We start from the raw sequence: 15,487 nt of genomic DNA on the forward strand, positions 1-15,487 counted from the left end.
ATAAGTGAGTACACCCCCCTGTATTCTCAGTACATTATATATACAGTGCTCAGCATAAGTGAGTACACCCACTTGTATCCTCAGTACATTATATATACAGCGTTCAGCATAAGTGAGTACTCCCCCCAGTATTCTCAGTACATTATACATACAGCGCTCAGCTAAGTGAGTACACCCCCCTGTGTTCTCAGTAAGTTATAAATACAGCGTTCAGCATAAGTGAGTACACCACCCAGTATTCTCAGAACATTATATATACAGCGTTCAGCATAAGTGAGTACACCCCCCTGTATTCTCATTACATTATACATACAGCGCTCAGCTATGTGAGTACACCCCCCTGTATTCTCAGTAAGTTATAAATACAGAGTTCAGCATAAGTGAGTACACCCCCCTGTATTCTCAGTACGTTATACATACAGTGCTCAGCATAATTGAGTACACCCCCCTGTATTCTCAGTACATTATATATACAGCCCTCAGCGTAAGTGAGTACACCCCCTGTATGCTCAGTACATTATATATACAGTATATAGCGCTCAGCGTAAGTGAGTACACCCCCCTGTATTCTCAGTACATTATATATACAGCCCTCAGCTTAAGTGAGTACACCCCACTGTATTCTCAGTACATTATATATACAGCCCTCAGCGTAAGTGAGTACACCCCCCTGTATTCTCAGTACATTATAGATACAGCCCTCAGCGTAAGTGAGTACACCCCCTGTATTCTCAGTACATTATACATACAGTTTTCAGCATAAGTGAGTACTCCCCCCAGTATTCTCAGTACATTATACATACAGTGCTCAGCATAAGTGAGTAAACCCCCCTGTATTCTCAGTACATTATACATACAGCGCTCAGCATAAGTGAGCACACCCCCTGTATTCTCAGTACATTATACATACAGAGCTCAGCGTAAGTGAGTACACCCCCTGTATTCTCAGTACATTATATATACAGTGTTCAGCATAAGTGAGTACACCCCCCTGTATTCTCAGGACATTATATATACAGCCCTCAGCGTAAGTGAGTACACCCCCTGTATTCTCAGTACATTATATACACAGTGCTCAGCTTAAGTGAGTACACCCCCTGTATTCTCAGTACATTATATATACAGCCCTCAGCGTAAGTGAGTACACCCCCTGAATTCTCAGTACATTATACATACAGTGCTCAGCGTAAGTGAGTACACCCCCCTGTATTCTCAGTACATTATATATACAGCCCTCAGCTTAAGTGAGTACACCCCCTGTATTCTCAGTACATAATACATACAGTGCTGAGCATAAGTGAGTACACCCCCCTGTATTCTCAGTATATTATACATACAGCTCTCAGCATAAGTGAGTACACCCCCCTGTATTCTCAGTACATTATACATACAGCTCTCAGCATAAGTGAGTACACCCCCCAGTATTCTCAGTACATTATACATACAGTGCTCAGCATAAGTGAGTACACCCCCCTGTATTCTCGGTACATTATACATACAGTGCTCAGCATAAGTGAGTACACCCCCCTGTATTCTCAGTACATTATACATACAGTGCTCAGCATAAGTGAGTACACCCCCTGTATTCTCAGTACATTATATATACAGGTTCAGCATAAGTGAGTACACCCCCCCTGTATTCTCAGTACAATATATATACAGCGTTCAGCATAAGTGAGTACACCCCCCTGTATTCTGAGTACATTATACATACAGCGCTCAGCATAAGTGAGTACACCCCCCTGTATTCTCAGTACATTATATATACAGTGCTCAGCATAAGTGAGTACACCCCCCTGTATTCTCAGTACATTATATATACAGTGCTCAGCATAAGTGAGTACACCCCCCTGTATTCTCAGTACATTATACATACAGTTTTCAGCATAAGTGAGTACACCCCCTCTGTATTCTCAGTACATTATACATACAGCGCTCAGCGTAAGTGAGTAAACCCCCCTGTATTCTCAGTACATTATACATACAGTTTTCAGCATAAGTGAGTACACCCCCTCTGTATTCTCAGTACATTATACATACAGTTTTCAGCATAAGTGAGTACTCCCCCCAGTATTCTCAGTACATTATACATACACTGCTCAGCATAAGTGAGTACACCCAGATGTATCCTCAGTACATTATACATACAGCGCTCAGCATAAGTGAGCACACCCCCTGTATTCTCAGTACATTATACATACAGAGCTCAGCGTGAGTACGCCCGCTGTATTCTCAGTACATTATATATACAGTGTTCAGCATAAGTGAGTACACCCCCTGTATGCTCAGTACATTATATATACAGCGCTCAGCGTAAGTGAGTACACCCCCCTGTATTCTCAGTACATTATGCATACAGTGCTCAGCATAAGTGAGTACACCCCCCTGTATTCTCAGTACATTATATATACAGCCCTCAGCATAAGTGAGTACTCCCCCTGTATTCTCAGTACATTATATACACAGCGCTCAGCTTAAGTGAGTACACCCCCCTGTATTCTCAGTACATTATATATACAGCCCTCAGCGTAAGTGAGTACACCCCCTGTATTCTCAGTACATTATACATACAGTGCTCAGCGTAAGTGAGTACACCCCCCTGTATTCTCAGTACATTATATATACAGCCCTCAGCTTAAGTGAGTACACCCCCTGTATTCTCAGTACATAATACATACTGTGTTGAGCATAAGTGAGTACACCCCCCTGTATTCTCAGTACATTATACATACAGCTCTAAGCATCAGTGAGTACACCCCCCAGTATTCTCAGTACATTATACATACAGTGCTCAGCATAAGTGAGTACACCCCCCTGTATTCTCGGTACATTATACATACAGTGCTCAGCATAAGGGAGTACACCCCCCTGTATTCTCAGTACATTATACATACAGTGCTCAGCATAAGTGAGTACACTCCCTGTATTCTCAGTACATTATATATACAGGTTCAGCATAAGTGAGTACACCCCCCTGTATTCTCAGTACATTATATATACAGCGTTCAGCATAAGTGAGTACACCCCCCTGTATTCTCAGTAAATTATATATACAGTGCTCAGCATAAGTGAGTACACCCCCCTGTATTCTCAGTACATTATATATACAGTGCTATACATAGTGTTCAGCATAAGTGAGTACACCCACATGTATCCTCAGTACATTATATATACAGCGTTCAGCATAAGTGAGTACACCCCCCTGTATTCTCAGTACATTATATATACAGCGTTCAGCATAAGTGAGTACACCCCCCTGTATTCTCAGTACATTATACATACAGTGCTCAGCATAAGTGAGTACACCCCCTGTATTCTCAGTACATTATATATATAGCATTCAGCATAAGTGAGTACACCCCCTATATTCTCAGTACATTATATATACAGAGTTCAGCATAAGTGAGTACACCCCCCTGCATTCTCAGTACGTTATACTGTATTTACAGCGTTCAGCATAAGTGAGTACACCCCTCTGTATTCTCAGTACATTATACATACAGCGCTCAGCATCAGTGAGTACACCCCCCTGTTTTTTCAGTACATTATATATACAGTGCTCAGCATAAGTGAGTACACCCCCCAGTATTCTTAGTACATTATGTATACAGCGTTCAGCATAAGTGAGTACACCCCCTGTATTCTAAGTACATTATATATACAGCGTTCAGCATGAGTGAGTACACCCCCCTGTATTCTCAGTACATTATATATTCAGCGTTCAGCGTAAGTGAGTACACCCCCCTGTATTCTCAGTACATTATATATACAGCGCTCAGCGTAAGTGAGTACACCCCCCTGTATTCTCAGTACATTATGCATACAGTGCTCAGCATAAGTGAGTACACCCCCCTGTATTCTCAGTACATTATATATACAGCCCTCAGCATAAGTGAGTACTCCCCCTGTATTCTCAGTACATTATATACACAGCGCTCAGCTTAAGTGAGTACAACCCCTGTATTCTCAGTACATTATACATACAGTGCTCAGCGTAAGTGAGTACACCTCCCTGTATTCTCAGTACATTATATATACAGCCCTCAGCATAAGTGAGTACTTCCCCTGTATTCTCAGTACATTATATACACAGCGCTCAGCTTAAGTGAGTACACCCCCCTGTATTCTCAGTACATTATATATACAGCCCTCAGCGTAAGTGAGTACACCCCCTGTATTCTCAGTACATTATATATACAGCCCTCAGCTTAAGTGAGTACACCCCCTGTATTCTCAGTACATAATACATACAGTGCTGAGCATAAGTGAGTACACCCCCCTGTATTCTCAGTACATTATACATACAGCTCTAAGCATCAGTGAGTACACCCCCCAGTATTCTCAGTACATTATACATACAGTGCTCAGCATAAGTGAGTACACCCCCCTGTATTCTCGGTACATTATACATACAGTGCTCAGCATAAGGGAGTACACCCCCCTGTATTCTCAGTACATTATACATACAGTGCTCAGCATAAGTGAGTACACTCCCTGTATTCTCAGTACATTATATATACAGGTTCAGCATAAGTGAGTACACCCCCCTGTATTCTCAGTACATTATATATACAGCGTTCAGCATAAGTGAGTACACCCCCCTGTATTCTCAGTAAATTATATATACAGTGCTCAGCATAATTGAGTACACCCCCCTGTATTCTCAGTACATTATATATACAGTGCTATACATAGTGTTCAGCATAAGTGAGTACACCCACATGTATCCTCAGTACATTATATATACAGCGTTCAGCATAAGTGAGTACACCCCCCTGTATTCTCAGTACATTATATATACAGCGTTCAGCATAAGTGAGTACACCCCCCTGTATTCTCAGTACATTATACATACAGTGCTCAGCATAAGTGAGTACACCCCCTGTATTCTCAGTACATTATATATATAGCATTCAGCATAAGTGAGTACACCCCCTATATTCTCAGTACATTATATATACAGAGTTCAGCATAAGTGAGTACACCCCCCTGCATTCTCAGTACGTTATACTGTATTTACAGCGTTCAGCATAAGTGAGTACACCCCTCTGTATTCTCAGTACATTATACATACAGCGCTCAGCATCAGTGAGTACACCCCCCTGTTTTTTCAGTACATTATATATACAGTGCTCAGCATAAGTGAGTACACCCCCCAGTATTCTTAGTACATTATGTATACAGCGTTCAGCATAAGTGAGTACACCCCCTGTATTCTAAGTACATTATATATACAGCGTTCAGCATAAGTGAGTACACCCCCCTGTATTCTCAGTACATTATATATTCAGCGTTCAGCGTAAGTGAGTACACCCCCCTGTATTCTCAGTACATTATACATACAGCGTTAAGCATAAGTGAGTACACCATCCTGTATTCTCAGTACATTATATATACAGCGTTCAGCATAAGTGAGTACACCCCCCTGTATTCTCAGTACATTATATATACAGCGTTCAGTATAAGTGAGTACACCCCCCTGTATTCTCAGTACATTATACATACAGCGCTCAGCTAAGTGAGTACACCCCCCTGTATTCTCAGTAAGTTATAAATACAGCGTTCAGCATAAGTGAGTACACCCCCCTGTATTCTCAGTACGTTATACATACAGTGCTCAGCGTAAGTGAGTACACCCCCTGTATTCTCAGTACATTATACATACAGTGCTCAGCATAAGTGAGTACACCCCCCTGTATTCTCAGTACATTATATATACAGCCCTCAGCGTAAGTGAGTACACCCCCTGTATTCTCAGTACATTATGCATACAGTGCTCAGCATAAGTGAGTACACCCCCCTGTTTTCTCAGTACATTATATATACAGTGCTCAGCATAAGTGAGTACACCCCCCAGTATTCTTAGTACATTATATATACAGCGTTCAGCATAAGTGAGTACACCCCTCTGTATTCTCAGTACATTATACATACAGCGCTCAGCATCAGTGAGTACACCCCCCTGTTTTCTCAGTACATTATATATACAGTGCTCAGCATAAGTGAGTACACCCCCCAGTATTCTTAGTACATTATATATACAGCGTTCAGCATAAGTGAGTACACCCCCTGTATTCTAAGTACATTATATATTCAGCATTCAGCGTAAGTGAGTACACCCCCCTGTATTCTCAGTACATTATATATACAGCCCTCAGGGTAAGTGAGTACACCCCCTGTATTCTCAGTACATTATATACACAGCACTCAGCTTAAGTGAGTACACCCCCTGTATTCTCAGTACATTATGTATACAGCCCTCAGCGTAAGTGAGTACACCCCCTGTATTCTCAGTACATTATACATACAGTGCTCAGTGTAAGTGAGTACACCCCCCTGTATTCTCAGTACATTATATATACAGCCCTCAGCTTAAGTGAGTACACCCCCTGTATTCTCAGTACATAATACATACAGAGCTGAGCATAAGTGAGTACACCCCCCTGTATTCTCAGTACATTATACATACAGTGCTCAGTGTAAGTGAGTACACCCCCCTGTATTCTCAGTACATTATATATACAGCCCTCAGCTTAAGTGAGTACACCCCCTGTATTCTCAGTACATAATACATACAGAGCTGAGCATAAGTGAGTACACCCCCCTGTATTCTCAGTACATTATACATACAGCTCTCAGCATAAGTGAGTACACCCCCCTGTATTCTCAGTACATTATACATACAGCGCTCAGCATAAGTGAGTACACCCCCCAGTATTCTCAGTACATTATACATACAGTGCTCAGCATAAGTGAGTACACCCCCCTGTATTCTCGGTACATTATACATACAGTGCTCAGCATAAGTGAGTACACCCCCCCTGTATTCTCAGTACATTATACATACAGTGCTCAGCATAAGTGAGTACACCCCCTGTATTCTCAGTACATTATATATTCAGGTTCAGCATAAGTGAGTACACCCCCTGTATGCTCAGTACATTATATATACAGCGCTCAGCGTAAGTGAGTACACCCCCCTGTATTCTCAGTACATTATACATACAGTGCTCAGCATAAGTGAGTACACCCCCCTGTATTCTCAGTACATTATATATACAGCCCTCAGCATAAGTGAGTACACCCCCTGTATTCTCAGTACATTATATATACAGCGTTCAGCATAAGTGAGTACTCCCCCTGTATTCTCAGTACATTATATACACAGCGCTCAGCTTAAGTGAGTACAACCCCTGTATTCTCAGTACATTATACATACAGTGCTCAGCGTAAGTGAGTACACCCCCCTGTATTCTCAGTACATTATATATACAGCCCTCAGCATAAGTGAGTACTCCCCCTGTATTCTCAGTACATTATATACACAGCGCTCAGCTTAAGTGAGTACACCCCCTGTATTCTCAGTACATTATACATACAGTGCTCAGCGTAAGTGAGTACACCCCCCTGTATTCTCAGTACATTATATATACAGCCCTCAGCTTAAGTGAGTACACCCCCTGTATTCTCAGTACATAATACATACTGTGTTGAGCATAAGTGAGTACACCCCCCTGTATTCTCAGTACATTATACATACAGCTCTCAGCATAAGTGAGTACACCCCCCAGTATTCTCAGTACATTATACATACAGTGCTCAGCATAAGTGAGTACACCCCCCTGTATTCTCGGTACATTATACATACAGTGCTCAACATAAGGGAGTACACCCCCCTGTATTCTCAGTATATTATACATACAGTGCTCAGCATAAGTGAGTACACTCCCTGTATTCTCAGTACATTATATATACAGGTTCAGCATAAGTGAGTACACCCCCCTGTATTCTCAGTACATTATATATACAGCGTTCAGCATAAGTGAGTACACCCCCCTGTATTCTCAGTAAATTATATATACAGTGCTCAGCATAAGTGAGTACACCCCCCTGTATTCTCAGTACATTATATATACAGTGCTATACATGCAGTGTTCAGCATAAGTGAGTACACCCACATGTATCCTCAGTACATTATATATACAGCGTTCAGCATAAGTGAGTACACCCCCCTGTATTCTCAGTACATTATATATACAGCGTTCAGCATAAGTGAGTACACCCCCCTGTATTCTCAGTACATTATACATACAGTGCTCAGCATAAGTGAGTACACCCCCTGTATTCTCAGTACATTATATATATAGCATTCAGCATAAGTGAGTACACCCCCTGTATTCTCAGTACATTATATATACAGCGTTCAGCATAAGTGAGTACACCCCCCTGCATTCTCAGTACGTTATACTGTATTTACAGCGTTCAGCATAAGTGAGTACACCCCTCTGTATTCTCAGTACATTATACATACAGCGCTCAGCATCAGTGAGTACACCCCCCTGTTTTCTCAGTACATTATATATACAGTGCTCAGCATAAGTGAGTACACCCCCCAGTATTCTTAGTACATTATATATACAGCGTTCAGCATAAGTGAGTACACCCCCTGTATTCTAAGTACATTATATATACAGCGTTCAGCATAAGTGAGTACACCCCCCTGTATTCTCAGTACATTATATATTCAGCATTCAGCGTAAGTGAGTACACCCCCCTGTATTCTCAGTACATTATATATAGAGCCCTCAGGGTAAGTGAGTACACCCCCTGTATTCTCAGTACATTATGTATACAGCCCTCAGCGTAAGTGAGTACACCCCCTGTATTCTCAGTACATTATATATACAGCCCTCAGCTTAAGTGAGTACACCCCCTGTATTCTCAGTACATAATACATACAGAGCTGAGCATAAGTGAGTACACCCCCCTGTATTCTCAGTACATTATACATACAGCTCTCAGCATAAGTGAGTACACCCCCCTGTATTCTCAGTACATTATACATACAGCGCTCAGCATAAGTGAGTACACCCCCCAGTATTCTCAGTACATTATACATACAGTGCTCAGCATAAGTGAGTACACCCCCCTGTATTCTCGGTACATTATACATACAGTGCTCAGCATAAGTGAGTACACCCCCCCTGTATTCTCAGTACATTATACATACAGTGCTCAGCATAAGTGAGTACACCCCCTGTATTCTCAGTACATTATATATACAGGTTCAGCATAAGTGAGTACACCCCCTGTATGCTCAGTACATTATATATACAGCGCTCAGCGTAAGTGAGTACACCCCCCTGTATTCTCAGTACATTATACATACAGTGCTCAGCATAAGTGAGTACACCCCCCTGTATTCTCAGTACATTATATATACAGCCCTCAGCATAAGTGAGTACTCCCCCTGTATTCTCAGTACATTATATACACAGCGCTCAGCTTAAGTGAGTACAACCCCTGTATTCTCAGTACATTATACATACAGTGCTCAGCGTAAGTGAGTACACCCCCCTGTATTCTCAGTACATTATATATACAGCCCTCAGCATAAGTGAGTACTCCCCCTGTATTCTCAGTACATTATATACACAGCGCTCAGCTTAAGTGAGTACACCCCCTGTATTCTCAGTACATTATATATACAGCCCTCAGCGTAAGTGAGTACACCCCCTGTATTCTCAGTACATTATACATACAGTGCTCAGCGTAAGTGAGTACACCCCCCTGTATTCTCAGTACATTATATATACAGCCCTCAGCTTAAGTGAGTACACCCCCTGTATTCTCAGTACATAATACATACAGTGCTGAGCATAAGTAAGTACACCCCCCTGTATTCTCAGTACATTATACATACAGCTCTCAGCATAAGTGAGTACACCCCCCAGTATTCTCAGTACATTATACATACAGTGCTCAGCATAAGTGAGTACACCCCCCTGTATTCTCGGTACATTATACATACAGTGCTCAACATAAGGGAGTACACCCCCCTGTATTCTCAGTATATTATACATACAGTGCTCAGCATAAGTGAGTACACCCCCCTGTATTCTCGGTACATTATACATACAGTGCTCAACATAAGGGAGTACACTCCCTGTATTCTCAGTACATTATATATACAGGTTCAGCATAAGTGAGTACACCCCCCTGTATTCTCAGTACATTATATATACAGCGTTCAGCATAAGTGAGTACACCCCCCTGTATTCTCAGTAAATTATATATACAGTGCTCAGCATAAGTGAGTACACCCCCCTGTATTCTCAGTACATTATATATACAGTGCTATACATGCAGTGTTCAGCATAAGTGAGTACACCCACATGTATCCTCAGTACATTATATATACAGCGTTCAGCATAAGTGAGTACTCCCCCCTGTATTCTCAGTACATTATATATACAGCGTTCAGCATAAGTGAGTACACCCCCCTGTATTCTCAGTTCATTATACATACAGTGCTCAGCATAAGTGAGTACACCCCCTGTATTCTCAGTACATTATATATATAGCATTCAGCATAAGTGAGTACACCCCCTGTATTCTCAGTACATTATATATACAGCGTTCAGCATAAGTTAGTACACCCCCCTGCATTCTCAGTACGTTATACTGTATTTACAGCGTTCAGCATAAGTGAGTACACCCCTCTGTATTCTCAGTACATTATACATACAGCGCTCAGCATCAGTGAGTACACCCCCTGTATTCTCAGTACATTATATATACAGCGTTCAGCATCAGTGAGTACACCCCCCTGTTTTCTCAGTACATTATATATACAGCGTTCAGCATAAGTGAGTACACCCCTCTGTATTCTCAGTACATTATACATACAGCGCTCAGCATCAGTGAGTACACCCACATGTATCCTCAGTACATTATATATACAGCGTTCAGCATCAGTGAGTACACCCCCCTGTTTTCTCAGTACATTATATATACAGTGCTCAGCATAAGTGAGTACACCCCCCAGTATTCTTAGTACATTATATATACAGCGTTCAGTATAAGTGAGTACACCCCCTGTATTCTAAGTACATTATATATACAGCGTTCAGCATAAGTGAGTACACCCCCCTGTATTCTCAGTACATTATATATTCAGCATTCAGCGTGAGTACACCCCCCTGTATTCTCAGTACATTATACATACAGCGTTAAGCATAAGTGAGTACACCATCCTGTATTCTCAGTACATTATATATACAGTGCTTAGCATAAGTGAGTACACTCCCCTGCATTCTCAGTACGTTATAGTGTATTTACAGCGTTCAGCATAAGTGAGTACACCCCCCTGTATTCTCAGTACATTATATATTCAGCATTCAGCGTAAGTGAGTACACCCCCCTGTATTCTCAGTACATTATACATACAGCGTTAAGCATAAGTGAGTACACCATCCTGTATTCTCAGTACATTATATATACAGCGTTCAGCATATGTGAGTACACCCCCCTGCATTCTCAGTACGTTATACTGTATTTACAGCGTTCAGCATAAGTGAGTACACCCCTCTGTATTCTCAGTACATTATACATACAGCGTTCAACATCAGTGAGTACACCCCCCTGTTTTCTCAGTACATTATATATACAGTGCTCAGCATAAGTGAGTACACCCCCCAGTATTCTTAGTACATTATATATACAGCGTTCAGCATAAGTGAGTACACCCCCTGTATTCTAAGTACATTATATATACAGCGTTCAGCATAAGTGAGTACACCCCCCTGTATTCTCAGTACATTATATATTCAGCATTCAGCGTAAGTGAGTACACCCCCCTGTATTCTCAGTACATTATACATACAGCGTTAAGCATAAGTGAGTACACCATCCTGTATTCTCAGTACATTATATATACAGTGCTTAGCATAAGTGAGTACACCCCCCTGTATCCTCAGTTCATTATATATACAGCGTTCAGCATAAGTGAGTACACCCCCCTGTATTCTCAGTACATTATACATACAGCGCTCAGCTAAGGGAGTACACCCCCCTGTATTCTCAGTAAGTTATAAATACAGCGTTCAGCATAAGTGAGTACACCCCCCTGTATTCTCAGTACGTTATACATACAGGGCTCAGCATAAGTGAGTACACCCCCTGTATTCTCAGTACATTATACATACAGTGCTCAGCATAAGTGAGTACACCCCCCTGTATTCTCAGTACATTATATATACAGCCCTCAGCGTAAGTGAGTACACCCCCTGTATTCTCAGTACATTATACATACAGTGCTCAGCATAAGTGAGTACACCCCCCTGTATTCTCAGTACATTATATATACAGCCCTCAGGGTAAGTGAGTACACCCCCTGTATTCTCAGTACATTATATACACAGCACTCAGCTTAAGTGAGTACACCCCCTGTATTCTCAGTACATTATGTATACAGCCCTCAACGTAAGTGAGTACACCCCCTGTATTCTCAGTACATTATACATACAGTGCTCAGTGTAAGTGAGTACACCCCCCTGTATTCTCAGTACATTATATATACAGCCCTCAGCTTAAGTGAGTACACCCCCTGTATTCTCAGTACATAATACATACAGAGCTGAGCATAAGTGAGTACACCCCCCTGTATTCTCAGTACATTATACATACAGCTCTCAGCATAAGTGAGTACACCCCCCTGTATTCTCAGTAAATTATACATACAGCGCTCAGCATAAGTGAGTACACCCCCCAGTATTCTCAGTACATTATACATACAGTGCTCAGCATAAGTGAGTACACCCCCCTGTATTCTCGGTACATTATACATACAGTGCTCAGCATAAGTGAGTACACCCCCCTGTATTCTCAGTACATTATACATACAGTGCTCAGCATAAGTGAGTACACCCCCTGTATTCTCAGTACATTATATATACAGGTTCAGCATAAGTGAGTACACCCCCCTGTATTCTCAGTACATTATATATACAGCGAACAGCATAAGTGAGTACACCCCCCTGTATTCTCAGTACATTATACATACAGCGCTCAGCATTAGTGAGTACACCCCCCTGTATTCTCAGTACATTATATATACAGTACTCAGCATAAGTGAGTACACCCCCCTGTATTCTCAGTACATTATATATACAGTGCTCATCATAAGTGAGTACACCCCCCTGTATTCTCAGTACATTATACATACAGTGTTCAGCATAAGTGAGTCCACCCACATGTATCCTCAGTACATTATATATACAGCGTTCAGCATAAGTGAGTACACCCCTCTGTATTCTCAGTACATTATACATACAGTGCTCAGCATAAGTGAGTACACCCAGATGTATCCTCAGTACATTATACATACAGTGCTCAGCGTAAGTGAGCACACCCCCCCTGTATTCTCAGTACATTATACATACAGCCGTCAGAATAAGTGAGTACACCCCCTGTATTGTCAGTACATTATATATACAGTGCTCAGCATAAGTGAGCACACCCCCTGTATTCTCAGTACATTATATATACAGTGCTCAGCATAAGTGAGCACACCCCCTGTATTCTCAGTACATTATACATACAGAGCTCAGCGTAAGTGAGTACGCCCCCTGTATTCTCAGTACATTATATATACAGTGTTCAGCATAAGTGAGTACACCCCCTCTATGCTCAGTACATTATATATACAGCGCTCAGCGTAAGTGAGTACACCCCCCTGTATTCTCAGTACATTATACATACAGTGTTCAGCATAAGTGAGTACACCCCCTGTATTCTCAGTACATTATATATACAGCCCTCAGCGTAAGTGAGTACACCCCCTGTATTCTCAGTACATTATATACACAGCGCTCAGCTTAAGTGAGTACACCCCCTGTATTCTCAGTACATTATGTATACAGCCCTCAGCGTAAGTGAGTACACCCCCCTGTATTCTCAGTACATTATATATACAGCCCTCAGCTTAAGTGAGTACACCCCCTGTATTCTCAGTACATAATACATACAGAGCTGAGCATAAGTGAGTACACCCCCCTGTATTCTCAGTACATTATACATACAGCTCTCAGCATAAGTGAGTACACCCCCCTGTATTCTCAGTACATTATACATACAGCGCTCAGCATAAGTGAGTACACCCCCCTGTATTCTCGGTACATTATACATACAGTGCTCAGCATAAGTGAGTACACCCCCCTGTATTCTCAGTACATTATACATACAGTGCTCAGCATAAGTGAGTACACCCCCTGTATTCTCAGTACATTATATATACAGGTTCAGCATAAGTGAGTACACCCCCCTGTATTCTCAGTACATTATATATACAGCGTTCAGCATAAGTGAGTACACCCCCCTGTATTCTCAGTACATTATATATACAGCCTTCAGCATAAGTGAGTACACCCCCCTGTATTCTCAGTACATAATACATACAGTGTTCAGCATAAGTGAGTACACCCACATGTATCCTCAGTACATTATATATACAGCGTTCAGCATAAGTGAGTACACCCCCCTGTATTCTCAGTACATTATATATACAGCGTTCAGCATAAGTGAGTACATCCCCTGTATTCTCAGTACATTATATATACAGCCCTCAGCGTAAGTGAGTACACCCCCCCTGTATTCTCAGTACATTATATATACAGCGCTCAGCGTAAGTGAGTACACCCCCCTGTATTCTCAGTACATTATGCATACAGTGCTCAGCATAAGTGAGTACATCCCCTGTATTCTCAGTACATGATATATACAGCATTCAGCATAAGTGAGTACACCCCCTGTATTCTCAGTACATTATATATACAGCGTTCAGCATAAGTGAGTACACCCCCCTGCATTCTCAGTACGTTATACTGTATTTACAGCGTTCAGCATAAGTGAGTACACCCCTCTGTATTCTCAGTACATTATACATACAGCGCTCAGCGTAATTGAGTACACCCCCCTGTTTTCTCAGTACATTATATATACAGTGCTCAGCATAAGTGAGTACACCCCCTGTATTCTCAGTACATTATATATACAGCGTTCAGCATAAGTGAGTACACCCCCTGTATTCTAAGTACATTATATATACAGCGTTCAGCATAAGTGAGTACACCCCCCTGTATTCTCAGTACATTATATATTCAGCGTTCAGCATAAGTGAGTACACCCCCCTGTATTCTCAGTACATTATACATACAATGTTCAGCATAAGTGAGTACACCCCCCTGTATTCTCAGTACAATATATATACAGTGCTCAGCATAACTGAGTACACTCCCCTGTATCCTCAGTACATTATATATACAGCGTTCAGCATAAGTGAGTACACCCCCCTGTATTCTCAGTACATTATACAGTTATATGAAAAAGTTTGGGCACCCCTATTAATCTTAAGCTTAATGTTTTATAAAAAATGGTGTTTTTGCAACAGCTATTTCAGTTTGATATATGTAATAACTGTTGGACACAGTAATGTTTCTGCCTTGAAATGAGGTTTATTGTACTAACAGAAAATGTGCAATCTGCATTCAAACAAAATTTGACAGGTGCATAAGTATGGGCACCCTTATAATTTTCTTGTTTTAAATACTCCTATCTACTTTTTAATGACTTACTAAAGCACTTTTTTTTTGTTTTGTAACCTCATTGAGCTTTGAACTTCATAGCCAGGTGTATGCAATCATGAGAA

The 15,487-nt window shown here is 41.4% G+C and overlaps 1 protein-coding gene across 1 annotated transcript in view; it reads left to right on the forward strand.

The window, feature by feature from the left end:
• Positions 1–15,487, forward strand: part of LOC141162056 (uncharacterized) — a 539,567-nt gene that overhangs the window by 408,003 nt on the left and 116,077 nt on the right. The window lies entirely within an intron of this gene.

Source organism: Phyllobates terribilis, unplaced genomic scaffold (genome assembly GCF_046119375.1).
Source record: "Phyllobates terribilis strain yellow unplaced genomic scaffold, ASM4611937v1 Scaffold_9__5_contigs__length_417890890, whole genome shotgun sequence".
NCBI classification, from domain to species: Eukaryota; Metazoa; Chordata; class Amphibia; order Anura; family Dendrobatidae; genus Phyllobates; species Phyllobates terribilis.